Here is a 14,257-nt window from a genome sequence, read left to right as displayed (position 1 = left end):
TTGTCCTTTTTGGTCAGTCAGTGTTACAATACAGGTAGAATTTATGCAGGCCACTACTGCCCTCTATGTCTACCCTTGACAACTACAATAAGTCATATAAAGCTCTGCTAACACGAACAAGGCGTGTGTTACTAAAGGGTCTGTACAGTGTGACAACAATAAACATTTAATAGCACACTAATAAAACACATTTTAATACAAAAACATATAAAATACATCAGTACCTAAGATAATGCAATGTAAAGTTTTCCTAACAGACTTCTAAGTGCCTTTGCATTAAGGTACTGCTTGTACAGTATGTAGCATGACAGCGTAGTAAAGCCATTATCAAAACAAGACAACAGAATGGTTTTCAGATTATTATGATAAATCATGCAACTCTGTGTTTTACATTATCTAGGTGCTTGTAGATGAGAGAAAGAGAGAGAGAGAGAGAGAGAGAAAGACAAAGAGACGGAGAGAGAGAGGGGGGGTAGAATAAAAGCGAGAGAGAGAGAGAGAGAGAGAGAGAGAGAGAGAGAGAGAGAGAGAGAGAGAGAGAGAGAGAGAGAGAGAGAGAGAGAGAGAGAGAGAGAGAGAGAGAGAGAGAGAGAGAGAGAGAGAGAGAGAGACCAGGAAACATAGTTCCCCTGAGAAGCCCCTGTACTGAGGACCTTAAATGTCTGTCAGTGGTATTCTGCCAAGCCCTTCATATAGCCAGACAGTCTTCATACAGACTCCTCTATGGTTCTGACACAGTGTCCTATCCCCTGTTGCTCCACTCTCTGTACAAATGAGTCTTTCCATTCAGTTGGCTCATTTACATTCTCAGATAAAGGAATTCTGATCCAGCCTATTGACCTGTTACATCGCCTGACATGACTTGATTTCCCTACATACATAGCCAACCTATACAGTATGTTAAAGCTGTTAGATGTCTGGTAAATGTATCTTTAAATCACATGTGCTTAAAAGCAACACAAGTGTGTACAACACCTGATTTTATACCCTAACAAACCAGCATGGTCATAGAGCAAGGTAAGGTCAAAGAGTCATATTCTGTATCTCTATACATGAGAGTAGAGTATCATGGTTCTTCATTATCATGCTCTATGTACTCTGCATGCTCTGTTCAAATAGAGCGAGAGGTGCCAGAAAAGGACTGATATCACAAGGGCCGTGTACGAATACCCATACTTGCGTACTACATACTTAAACTGCACACCATTTACTCATTGTTGCATTCTATTTAGCAAGTAATGCTTAGTAAAAAGAATGCAGTACGCCAAGGCCGCAACGTAGTAGCGGCTCCTGGCTGCCTGAGTAGGTGGGGCGGGGCCGAATGCAGGTGGATTTGTCCAAATTCAACAGACATGCATCACATTAACCAGCCTAGTCATTGCTCATTTCCAATCTCTGAAAAGACTCATGCTGGTTATAGGCAGACTATCACATTCAGCCTACACCGTAGTAGACCATATAGCTCATCTATCCTATTTAAAAAGGACTGAAGACAGAAACAGATCATTTGGTTCCATACACGGAGTGTACAAAACATTAGGAACACAGCTCTTTCCATGACATACAGTAGACTGACCAGGTGAATCCAGGTGAAAGCTATGATCCCTTATTGATGTCACTTGTTAAATTTTAAAGCCTTGAGAAAATTGAGACATTGATTGTGTATGTGTGCTATTCAGAGGGTGAATGGGCAAGACAAAATATTTAAGTGCCTTTGAATGGGGTATGGTAGTAGGTGCCAGGTGCACCGGTTTGAGTGTGTCAAGAACTGCAACGCTGCTGTGTTTTCACCCTCAACAGTTTCCTGGGTGTATCAAGAATGGACATCAAAAGGACATCCAGCCAACTTGACACAACTGTAGGGAAGCATTGGTGTCAACATGGGCCAGCATCCCTTTCTTCCATGTTGCTTTCGACACCTTGTAGTCCATGCCCGACAAATTGAGGTCGTTCTGAGGGCGAAAGGGGCTGCAACTCAATATTAGGAAGGTGTTTCTAATATTTTGTACACTCAGTGTATTTATTAGTGAAACCACACACCAACATTTTTCAACTGTTCAAATCAAAAGGCTATTGCACAGAAAAACGTGTCGGCTGCGTTGCAAATTCAGAACCGCTGGACAGCAACATAATAAACTAAAGCAATGATCATTGGGAAAGAGATCAGAATGACTGCTAAGGCTTGATACATACAGTTGAAGTCAGAAGTTAACATACACTTCAGTTGGAGTCAATAAAACTAATTTTTCAACCACTCCACAAGTTCCTTGTTAACAAACTATAGTTTTGGCAAGTCGGTTAGGACATCTACTTTGTACACGACACAAGTAATTTTTCCAACAATTGTTTACAGACAGATTATTTCACTTATAATTCACTGTATCACAATTCCAGTGGGTCAGAAGTTTACATACACTAAGTTGACTGTGCCTATAAGCACCTTGGAAAATTCCAGAAAATGATGTCATGGCTTTAGAAGCTTCTGATAGGCTAATTGACATCATTTGAGTCAATTGGAGGTGACCTGTGTATTTCAAGGCCTACCTTCAAACTCAGTGCCTCTTTGCTTGACATCATGTGAAAATCTAAAGAAATCAGCCAAGACCTCAGAGAAAGAATTGTGGACCTCCACAAGTCTGGTTCATCCTTGGGAGCAATTTCCAAATGCCTGAAGGTACCACGTTCATCTGTTCAAACAATAGTACGCAAGTATAAACACCATGGGACCACGCAGCCGTCATACCGCTCAGGAAGGAGACGCCTTCTGCCTCCTAGAGATGAACGTACTTTGGTGCGAAAAGTGCAAATCAATCCCAGAACAACAGCAAAGAACCTTGTGAAGATGCTGGAGGAAACAGGTACAAAAGTATCTATATCCACAGTAAAACGAGTCCTATATCGACATAACCTGAAATGCCGCTCAGCAAGGAAGAAGCCACTGCTCCAAAACCGCCATAAAAAAGCCAGTTACGGTTTGCAACTGCACATGGGGACAAAGATCGTACTTTTTAGAAAAATGTCCTCTGATCTGATGAAACAAAAATAGAACTGTTTGGCCATAATGACCATCGTTATGTTTGGAGGAGAAAGGGGGAGGCTTGCAAGCCGAAGAACACCATCCCAACTGTGAAGCACGGGGGTGGCAGCATCATGTTGTGGGGGTGCTTTGCTGCAGGAGGGACCGGTGCGTTTCACAAAATAGATGGCATCATGAGGATGGAAAATTATGTGGATATATTGAAGCAACATCTCAAGACATCAGTCAGGAAGTTATAGCTTGGTCGCAAATGGGTCTTTCAAATGGACAGTGACCCCAAGCATACTTCCAAAGTTGTGGCAAAATGGCTTAAGGACAACAAAGTCAAGGTATTGAGTGGCCATCACAAAGCCCTGACCTCAATCCTATAGAACATTTGTGAGCAGAACTGAAAAAGCGTGTGCGAGCAAGGAGGCCTACAAACCTGACTCCGTTACACCAGCTTTGTCAGGAGGAATGGACCAAAATTCACCCAACTTATTGTGGGAAGCTTGTGGAAGGCTACCCGAAACGTTTGACCCAAGTTAAACAATTTAAAGGCAATGCTACCAAATACTAATTGAGTGTATGTAAACTTCTGACCCACTGGGAATGTGATGAAAGAAATAAAAGCTGAAATAAATCATTCTCTCTACTATTATTCTGACATTTCACATAAAGTGGTGATGCTATTGGTTAGAGCCTTTCACGTGACAATTGAACTTTATTTGATAACTGACCTAAGACAGGGAGTTTTTACTATGATTAAATGTCAGGAATTGTGAAAAACTGAGTTTAAATATATTTGGCTAAGGTGTATGTAATCATCCGACTTCAAAGACCCAAGCCACCCCAGTCATAGACTGTTCTCTCTACTACCGCATGGCAAGCGGTACCAGAGTGCCAAGTCTAGGACAGAAAGGCTCCTCAACAGTTTTTACCCCCAAGCCATAAGACTGGCTACCCGGACTATCTGCATTGTGTCCCGCCACCCACCACCCGCCCACCCCTCTTTTACGCTACTGCTACTCTCTGTTCATCATGTATGCATAGTCACTTTAACCATATCTACATGTACATACTACCTCAATCAGCCCGACTAACCGGTGTCAGTATGTAGCCTCACTACTTTTATAGCCTCGCTACTGTATATAGCCTGTCTTTTTACTGTTGTTTTTTTTCTTTACTTACCTATTGTTCACCTAACACCTTTTTTGCACTATTGGTTAGAGCCTGTAAGTAAGCATTTCACTGTAAGATCTACACCTGTTGAATTCGGCGCACGTGACAAATAAACTTTGATTTGATTTGAACTCTAAATTAAATAATTATATACGTAGCCTAGCATACAAGACTAAAACAATCCATATGTTCCAGAGTCCCTGGTGCCGACAGATTCAGAAATCAAAAGATGGTTTATTATTTAGTTTAAAAGCCAAGAGAACAGGCCAAGAGAACAGGAAACACTTTTCAGTGAGAAAACAGAAATCCACTTTGGATAAAAAAATTTTTTTAAAGACTGTTTTCAAAGATGTAGCCTACGATGCAATACCTACATTAAAACACCACCGTACAAGCTTCGGGCATATTTAAGCAATAAGGCCAGAGGAAGTGGTATGGCCAATATACCACCCCTACGGGCTGTTCTTAAGCACGACACAACGCAGAGTGCCTGGATACAGCCCTTAGTCATGGTATATTGGCCATAAAAAACAAACCCGCGAGGTGCCTTATTGCTATTATAAACTGGTTACCAATGTAATTAGACCAGTAAACATTTTTTTTTGTCATACCCATAATATACGGTCTGATATACCATGGCTTTCTGCCAATCAGCATTCAGGGCTCAAACCACCCATTTTATAATTTAGAAATAAGACCTGAGGGTTGTGTGGTTGGTTCGAGCACGGAATGCTAATTGGCTAAAAGCTGTGGTATTTATGACCGTATACCACAGGTGTGACAAAACATTTCTTTTTACTGTTCTAATTACATTGGTAACCAGTTTATAATAGCAATAAGGCACCTCAGGGTTTGTGGTATATGGCCAATATACCACGACTAAGGGCTGTATCCAAGCTCTCCAAATTGTGTCGTGCGGAAGAACAGGCCTTAGTCGTGGTATATTGGCCATATACCACAAACCCTGAGGTGCCTTATTGCTATTATAAACTGGTTACCAACATAATTAGAACAGTAAAAAGAAATGTTTTGTCACACCTGTGGTATACGGTCATAAATACCACAGCTTTTAGCCAATTAGCATTCCGTGCTCGAACCACCCAGTTTATAATCCCAATTAAGAAGCCTAGTTTTGGCGTTGGCTACTTGAAGAGAACTAGGGCCTATCACTCGCAGCCCACCTTTTCCAATGCATTGTGGAAAAAAGAGCCAAAATAAGTATTACATCCTGGCATTTAAATCATACTTGATTTTAGAAATGTCACATACTATTAGACATTATATTTGTGCATACTGAGAATGCGTCATGCATGATTTCATTGTTTCCTGCTATTGGTTGATTTTGGTAGCGCATCCCCATATCTAATTGATCAGCTGTTGTCAAAGCCGAAATTAGTTTGACATCTGGGAATTTAAAGTATACCAGATTTTTGAAATGCCGCATACTATTAAACTTAATTTTTTCGCATACTCAAACGCCTACTATTTAGGACGCAAGTATGGGTAGTCGGACGCAACCAAGGTCTGGGTAGGTGACAAACCGTAACCTAGCAACCCTGGCAGTGTGGCTCCTTCACTGCCCCAGCACCGCCACAACACACTTTTTTCACTCACGGAGGTCCTTCCATCACATGACTTAGTATGACCACATCGTACACTCACTGGGTCTCTCCCTGTTGATATAACCTGCGTTGACACTTCTCTCCTCTGCCCTTGTTCCTAATCAGTAGGCGGTTCCCCTTGTCTCCCTTCAGTTCAATTCAAAGGGGCTTTATTGGTATGGGAAACGTGTTTATATTGCTAAAGCAAGTGAGATAAACAATAAACAAAAGTGAGAAGACACAAAACAACATCAACAAAAAACTATTAGAATTTAAAAGTAAATATTGCACTCAAAAAGGTTTTAAAAATATAGACATTTCAAGTGTTATGTTATCAGCTATGTACAGGGTTTTATCAATGTGCAAATAGTTGTAGTATGAATAATAGGGGAAGAAAAACAAACAGATAAATATTGGTGGTATTTACAATGTTGTTTGTGCTTCACTGGTTGCCCTTTTCTTATGGCAACTGGCCACAAATCTTGCTGCTGTGATTGCACAACTGCAATATTTCACCTAACAGATTTGGGAGTTTATCAATGTTTGATTTGTTTTCAAATTCTTTGTTGGTCTGTGTGATCTGTGGGAAATACAGTATGTATCTCTAATGTGGTCATACATTTGGCAGAGGGTTAGGAACTGCAGCTCAGTTTCCATCTCATTTTGTTGGCATTGGGCAGATAGCCTGTCTTCTGTCAATAACAAGGCTATGCTCATTGCCCCAGAGTCTCCCTCCTCTCTCCCTAGAGTTCCCCCTGTCTTCTCCTCAGGCTTTTGGTCACTGTGAATTACAACCCTGCTCTGGACCCACTACTCCCTCTCTGTTGTTTCTCTCTCTCTCGTTTCTCTCTATCTCCCTCTCTGTTGTTTCTCTCTCTCTTGTTTCTCTCTATCTCCCTCTCTGTTGTTTATCTCTCTCTCTCTCGTTTCTCTCTATCTCCCTCTCTGTTGTTTCTCTCTCTCTCGTTTCTCTCCATCTCCCTCTCTGTTGTTTCTCTCTCTTTCGTTTCTCTCTATCTCCCTCTCTGTTGTTTCTCTCTCTCTCGTTTCTCTCTATCTCCCTCTCTGTTGTTTATCTCTCTCTCTATCTCCCTCTTTGTTGTTTATCTCTCTCTCGTTTCTCTCTATCTCCCTCTCTGTTGTTTCTCTCTCTCTCGTTTCTCTCTATCTCCCTCTCTGTTGTTTCTCTCTCTCTCTTGTTTCTCTCTATCTCCCTCTCTGTTGTTTCTCTCTCTCTCTCTCTCTCGTTTCTCTCTATCTCCCTCTCTGTTGTTTATCTCTCTCTCGTTTCTCTCTATCTCCCTCTCTGTTGTTTATCTCTCTCTCTATCTCCCTCTTTGTTGTTTATCTCTCTCTCGTTTCTCTCTATCTCCCTCTCTGTTGTTTCTCTCTCTCTCGTTTCTCTCTATCTCCCGCTCTGTTGTTTCTCTCTCTCTCTCTCTCTCTCTCGTTTCTCTCTATCTCCCTCTCTGTTGTTTCTCTCTCTCTCATTTCTCTCTATCTCCCTCTCTGTTGTTTCTCTCCCTCTCTCTCTCTCGTTTCTCTCTATCTCCCTCTCTGTTGTTTCTCTCTCTCTCTCGTTTCTCTCTATCTCCCTCTCTGTTGTTTCTCTCTCTCGTTTCTCTCTATCTCCCTCTCTGTTGTTTCTCTCTCTCGTTTCTCTCTATCTCCCTCTCTGTTGTTTTTCTCTTCCTCTCTTCCTCTGTCTCTCTCTCTCCCTGTCTCCCTCTCTCACTCTGCTCCAAGAATCAACACAAAGAAGAAACCAGAGCTGGCCTTACTCCCTGCGTCTGGGACTTTGCGTGTGAACCGTGTGAGCGGTAGTGAGATCCTTGGGGGAAAACACAGGAGACAGTTAGGGACTTCAAAGGGGTCCTGTGTGCAGGTGTGAGGGCCGTCTGACACAGAGCTCTACTCTGAGGGCCCTGTGTGCAGGTGTGAGGGCCGTCTAACTCAGAGCACTAATCTGAGGGCTGCTTGTCAGTTGCACACCCCTGTCAAACATGGAACTCCTTTGAAGGTCTCTCAGGCATAATGCAATATCTTTACATTCCAAACAACACACCTAGTTGGTTACACCCTCCAGCTTGTACACACACACACACACACACACACACACACACACACACACACACACACACACACACACACACACACACACACACACACACACACACACACACACACACACACACACACACACACAAACACACACACACACACACACACACACACACACACACACACACACACACACACACACACACACACACACACACACACACACACACACACACATGCAAGCAGGCACACAGACGCACGCACTGCAGACACACACGTACTGTAAGCAAACACACACACGCTCTTGAATATACAGTACACAGCAAACAAACCCAGAACAATGAACTTGCTTACACGTACTGTAAGCAAACCCAACAAAAATAAACGTGTTGTATTTTGTCAAGGAAGGCCTCTATGAGAGACCCATATTTTCGGCCTCCGCCATTCTGTTATAATGGTTTAAATTATGTTGTTTCATAGAAAATAAAAATAAATAAAACAATTTTACACATGGATGGTTTGCATTGTTAATTCAGTCCTCATATGCGTTATTGTTGGTAGATGTAATCAGTAGTATTCTCTCTGAGGTGTCGTAATGATGGCCCCTGTGGGAACGGAGACACAGTGTTTACAACGGAGAGTGTCACTTGGTCCCTTATGCAGGCTTAGTAAACAGAGTAGAGCATGTCAGTATTTCTCTGTCCTATCAGTATGGGTAAAGTACATACATCTGTATTCATAGGTGGCCATGGGTGGCCCTGTGGCCTCAGGGTCACAGTCAAGGTGGGCCTGACCCTTATGATTGTACTTCCACATATCAAATCAACCACAAGGTTCATAACCAGACACTGAGGCTATGAGTCACATGCACAGCACAACATCTCATCTATTCCATCTACAGAGTGGACCCTGGGCCTCTCCTTCACTCTCAACCACCCAGTCAGCCATACAACCTACCACCCAGACCTACCGACCCACAACTCCAGTCATCCAGCAAGCCAGCCAGCCACCCTGCCAGGCTACCAGAATCCAGCATCAGCATGTGTAACTGATCATAAATCCTCAACCAACACACCCAGAGCAAATATCAACCAGCAGGCCATAAACAGATCAGGTACTGCTTATAAAGAGAGAGATAATTAGTCTCACTAACTTCCAATTAACAATCAAATAGCAAGCATGCACAGCATTCTGTCATGGTTATTTCATCATAATTGTTGATGTGTAAGTATGCGCCAGACCTCTGGACCTAATGACAACAGCATCTTGACTTGCATGCTTCCAACATTATTCTCAAATACAGGAATGGAAAGTCTGTCTTCTATACTATATTGGTGGAGAATAGTTGAACTTTAAAATCCCTGCAGATATTGCAAGATTGCCCATAAGAGGGCACTGATGTTAACCTACATGCTACAGTAATGACGAATGTGAAACCATGTCACATGGTGAGCCTAAAATGTTACACTTTAGAGATATTGCTATTCTTTTTAAAGCGTACTTCAATGAACAAGGAAATAAATGATTTTGATTTCTACTCCATGAGTTTGCAAAATTGTAACATGACATTGTAACGCTTGCCTTTGAAGTGAACCTTCTCGTGTAAAAAGGAACTGTCCAACATGTGTGATCATTATTTTCCAGGAAGAACAATACAATAAAATCGGCTACATTTATCGGAACCTCCACTATGGGGTTCAATGAAAATTATCAGACTTCTTGCACCCTCAAGAGAGCTGGAAAGACGTTCTTGTTTCTATACACAAACACACAGGGGAGCCGAAGTACTCTCTGGTACTCGCATTTAAGGTCATGGGCTGGTCATTTACTGTACTTCGCTGATGGGAGTGACACCAAAGTTGTCATCATTCATGACAAAATTGTTACCTTCTATCAAAGCTGTCTGTTACTTTGCAACATTAGCATTGTAATCATCAGATGCTGGTTTTTGTTTGTTCCGGTCATGGTCTGCTCTATTCTTGAACCTACCTTCAAATGACAGGAGATTTGAAGCTGGGGGACATCTAACAGCACTGTGGGAGAGGTGGCATCTTGATGAGCCACAGGTTAATGGCTGCAGACAGTATTCTGCTACCGGGTATGCTACGGTCAACGTGTGTGTTTCATCAAAGATCTTGTATTGACTGTCTATTCCACTCGCTGGTTTTGATCGTCTTGTATATATTTCTTATCTATGATTTCACCCAGACATAAACAACCTCCGCTCAACCACATCCCAGCCACCTGTGTCTCCAGGGGAAAAGGAGACAGTAAACAACGCTGAAACCAGAACCTTGGGAAGGACAGAGGAACAGCCACTTCCAGCACCTCAGAGCAGCAGGAGGTCGAGGAACCCAATGACACTTCAGGTTTGGACTAATGTTGTATGACTTGCATATGCATGTGTTATATCCACTTGAGGTGTTAGGAGCGCACAAAACATAGTAATACATGGATTATATAGATTATAGGTTATTTTACTGGTGGTTTAATGACATAGATATGGTGACAAGAAGCTATTATAGATTGTGTTGAGTGAAATTTGACAGATCGATTGATCCTGTTCAGAAATGTGTCACAATGCACACAGTATCCAGTAGATGGCAGCATTTGTGCAGTGCTCAAAAAACGATGGTAGTGTACCAAGACTGTACCTTATGAACAGGTTTGTCCATTGATTCTCAGGTTTTCTAAGGCTTTCTTTCCACGAGCTGAAGAAGATAACTGGTCATTTTGATGAGAGGCCAGTGAGTGACGGTGGGAGCAGACTTGGTGAGGGCAGCTTTCGAACGGTCTACAAAGGCCTCATCAATGGTAAACCTGTGGCAGTGGAGAAACTACTCTCAGTAGGTGCCAATATCATCTGTGGCAATAATACTATTCATATTGTACACAGAGTATACAAAACATTAAGAACACCTGCTCCTTCCGTGACATAGACTGACCAGGTGAATCCAGGTGAAAGCTATGACACCTTATTGATGTCACTTGTTAAATCCACTTCAATCAGTGTAGATGAAGGGGAGGAGACAGGTTAAAGAAGGATTTTTATACCTTTAGACAGTTGAGACATGGATTGTGTATGCGTGCCATTCAGAGGTTGAATGGGCAAGACAAAAGACTTAAGTACCTTTGATAAAGGTGTTCTTAATGTTAGGATTAATGTTTGGTGTATTCAGTGTGTGTATGAGTTCTCCACATTTAATTAAACAGCACATTCTAAAAGGTTTCTAAAACTTCAGTTTCTTACTCTTTTAGATGGAAGACATCTCACTAGAGGAGCTAAATGTTCAGTTCATTCAAGAGGTCCATATTCTTTTGGCATAAGTGTCTATTTTCTGCTCTGCTATTGTTCTATTGTAGGGAGTCCTTATAAACTAGCTGACCTACTGTGCGACCACTTCATAACCATTGCAGCTCTATTTCTTTAACAAGCAATAGCTAGTGTGTGCTCAATATCTCAATAACGCAACTTAATGGGTCTCTACTGTAATAAAATCAACAGAGAAATGTCCTGAGAGAATGGCTTTTACTTAGGAGCTGTCCAGATATCGGTTTTAGATTAGATTATTAGTAGATTTGATTTAGCTTGAATTGTCTTTATGGTTTAAAGAAAAGACTACTGTTTATTTGATGATAGGCTTCTTGTTCCACAGGTTGAAACATGAAAACCTGGTAGACGTAATCACCCTTGTTTTGTGTATGCTTACATGTCCAATGGGTCGTTGGTCGACCGGCTGGCTTGCTTGGTAAGCACACACACTGTACAATATCGACATATTTTTTAAATTGTAGCTAACTTAATTTGTACAGAATCAATTAAATAAAATTGATTTTGGAAGAGAGATGTTTTCCAGGTGCTTTCTCTTAAGGATGAATATGGTTGTGTGGTTGTAGGACCGTAGCCCTCCTATGTCCTGGTATAGGAGATGTCTGACCGCCTTGGGAACAGCCAGAGGCTTGGATTATCTGCACAGCAGCAACAATGTCCACAGAGATGACAAGAGGTAACTGGAAGTTTTTAATAAATGCCTTTCCTATGCCACTTGATCAAATATTTGACATTTTAATCATAGTCAGACATGTAAATGAGTCTCCGCACACTCAGGATCAATGGACAATTTTCAATTTATTTAGGCTGAGTTTTCGGTCGTCAGACCTTCATCAGAGCATGACAAAATACATTTTAAATTGTGTATTGATCCTGAGTGTGCGGAGACCTTTTTATTTCAGCGTTACTCTTTATCCCCTACACCTCAGCTACGGTCGGATGTGCGACAGATCCTCTCAAAAACCATAGACAAACAACCTTGTCATATCAGTCTCAATAGTAGTTATTCATGATTTCTAAACATTTGTGTCTGGCTGCAGAAATACTTTTCTGGATAAAGAAAAAATCTCTGACTTTGGGCTGACACGGGCCTCGGCCATGCGGTCGTCTTCGACAGTGATGACCGAGAGGATTCTGGGTACAACAGCGTACATGGCAAATGAGGCATTCTGGGCCGAGATCACTTCCAAATCAAACATCTACAGTTTTTGGGTGGTACGTTGTACTTTACACTAACACATATGTATGGAACTAACACAATATGAAGACATTATACAATGTTGTGTGAAATCCACACCAGCACTGATTTGATTATCACCTTAGTGACACTAAGCAATTGAGACAGCACCTCATGTGGCTACACCCCTAAACAGTATGCCAAACAGGTCAAGCCTTTCACACTATCACTTTAAATACCTAAATATAACCCAGAAGATACAGTGACAACAATATTGAATTGATGATGAAACTGCAACGTAAGTCAAACTCATAAAACTGAATTGCCAGTTCAGCGGTTTACCTCAGTGCCAAACTCCAAAAACTACTGACACACATAATTGTTGGACCCTTAAGTGAGAATTGTTTTATTTTTTATTTAACTATGCAAGTCAGTTAAGAACAAATTCTTATTTACAATGACCTCCTACCCCGGCCAAACCCTCCCCTAACCCGTACGACGCTGGGCCAATTGTGCGCCGCCCTATGGGACTCCCGATCACTTCTGGTTGTGACACAGTCTGGGAACGAACCAGGGTCTGTAATGACGCCTCTAGCACTGCAATAATGCCTTAGACCGCTGCGCCACTCGGGAGAACTGCACTGAAACATGCACCTGTGCCCGTCTACCAGCCAATTAATTTCTAATTAAATACCAATAAATTAAAGGTTACTGCTCCTCAATGATAAATAAAGAAAACATGTTGGTAAATGTTGATGGAGGCTTATAATGGAAAGTGTGGGAACAGTACTGTATGACATAAATTATGTACTCTAATGTCAGCAGTCCAATAATATAATGTCAGGTCATCTGTCTGTTGAACTGATTGAACCGCATCATAAACCAACAGCTACTGTTAGTGTTCAGCCTGAACCCTGGGAACAGTAGCGTACAGTATCTTAGACATAGCCTGCTATATTATTAATGAAGAGTAATAGAAGGCTGTTGTTGGCTAGAGCCGGAGCCAGCCAGGTGGTTAATCTAAGGTCTCTGTCATCCACAGGTGTTGCTAGAAATATTGTCTGGAGTCCTGCCAGTCGATGAAAATCGTGATCCTAAGTTCCTGGTGAGCAAGCTGAACAATGGAAGCTTTCTCTTTAGTACTCGTCTGTCTTCATCATACAGTGGGATGAATGCATATGATCTGAAGAAAGAAAATATTTAACTTTTTGTATTTACTATGCAGTGTCAATCAAAAAGCTAATTACGCAGCATTACTTAGTTTCTACTCTTCGCTCCCTGTTGAGCATAAGGCCACATTTGTACAGTATACAGTAGATGGCAGACAGTGTTGTATATCTCATCTGTCAGTGTAGTTACCACTGCAAGCAGTAGCTGAAGGATGTGTTGCTGCTGTTGATTGGTATGATTTGTTATGACTGTCACAAATGAACATGAAGGATGAGATAGATGGGGAATAAATGGCCCTGGAGGACAAGAGGATGCTGTCTCAATAACAGAAAGAACAAACAGCCACTGACGAAAGAGGTGTGATGCCAGTACAGTTGCTAGCACTTTAGTTGACAGTACTGTCTCCACTGGTATATCAATGGGTACTTTGTGCTTCTTAGTTATAGCTGGGAGCCAACGCTTACTACTATGTGATTAACTGTCTTTATCACATTGAAATAATGTAAATATTTGTATAGGTCCTGACGGAGCTTGAAGATGTTGTCAAAAGCATTTCACTAGAACAGCTGGGACCCGAGAGGGAAGCAGACAACATGGAGAGACTATCTCTTGCCTCCCACTTTTCCTTAAACAAGGTTACTTTGCTCTAGAGCAGTGACCAACATTTTTACAAATTCTTCTGTATTTTTTTTGCTTTAAGAATAAACAGCATATTCATT

General features: G+C 41.7%; 1 pseudogene; it reads left to right on the top strand.

Annotated features, from left to right (window-relative positions):
• The first annotated feature begins 8,608 nt into the window (after window positions 1-8,608).
• Window positions 8,609-14,188, top strand: LOC139539298 (interleukin-1 receptor-associated kinase 4-like; annotated as a pseudogene).
• The last annotated feature ends 69 nt before the right edge of the window (window positions 14,189-14,257 follow it).

Source organism: Salvelinus alpinus, chromosome 15, assembly GCF_045679555.1.
Source record: "Salvelinus alpinus chromosome 15, SLU_Salpinus.1, whole genome shotgun sequence".
NCBI classification, from domain to species: Eukaryota; Metazoa; Chordata; class Actinopteri; order Salmoniformes; family Salmonidae; genus Salvelinus; species Salvelinus alpinus.
The sequence above is the reverse complement of the archived record's forward strand: the minus strand, read 5'-3'. Positions and strand labels throughout refer to the sequence as shown.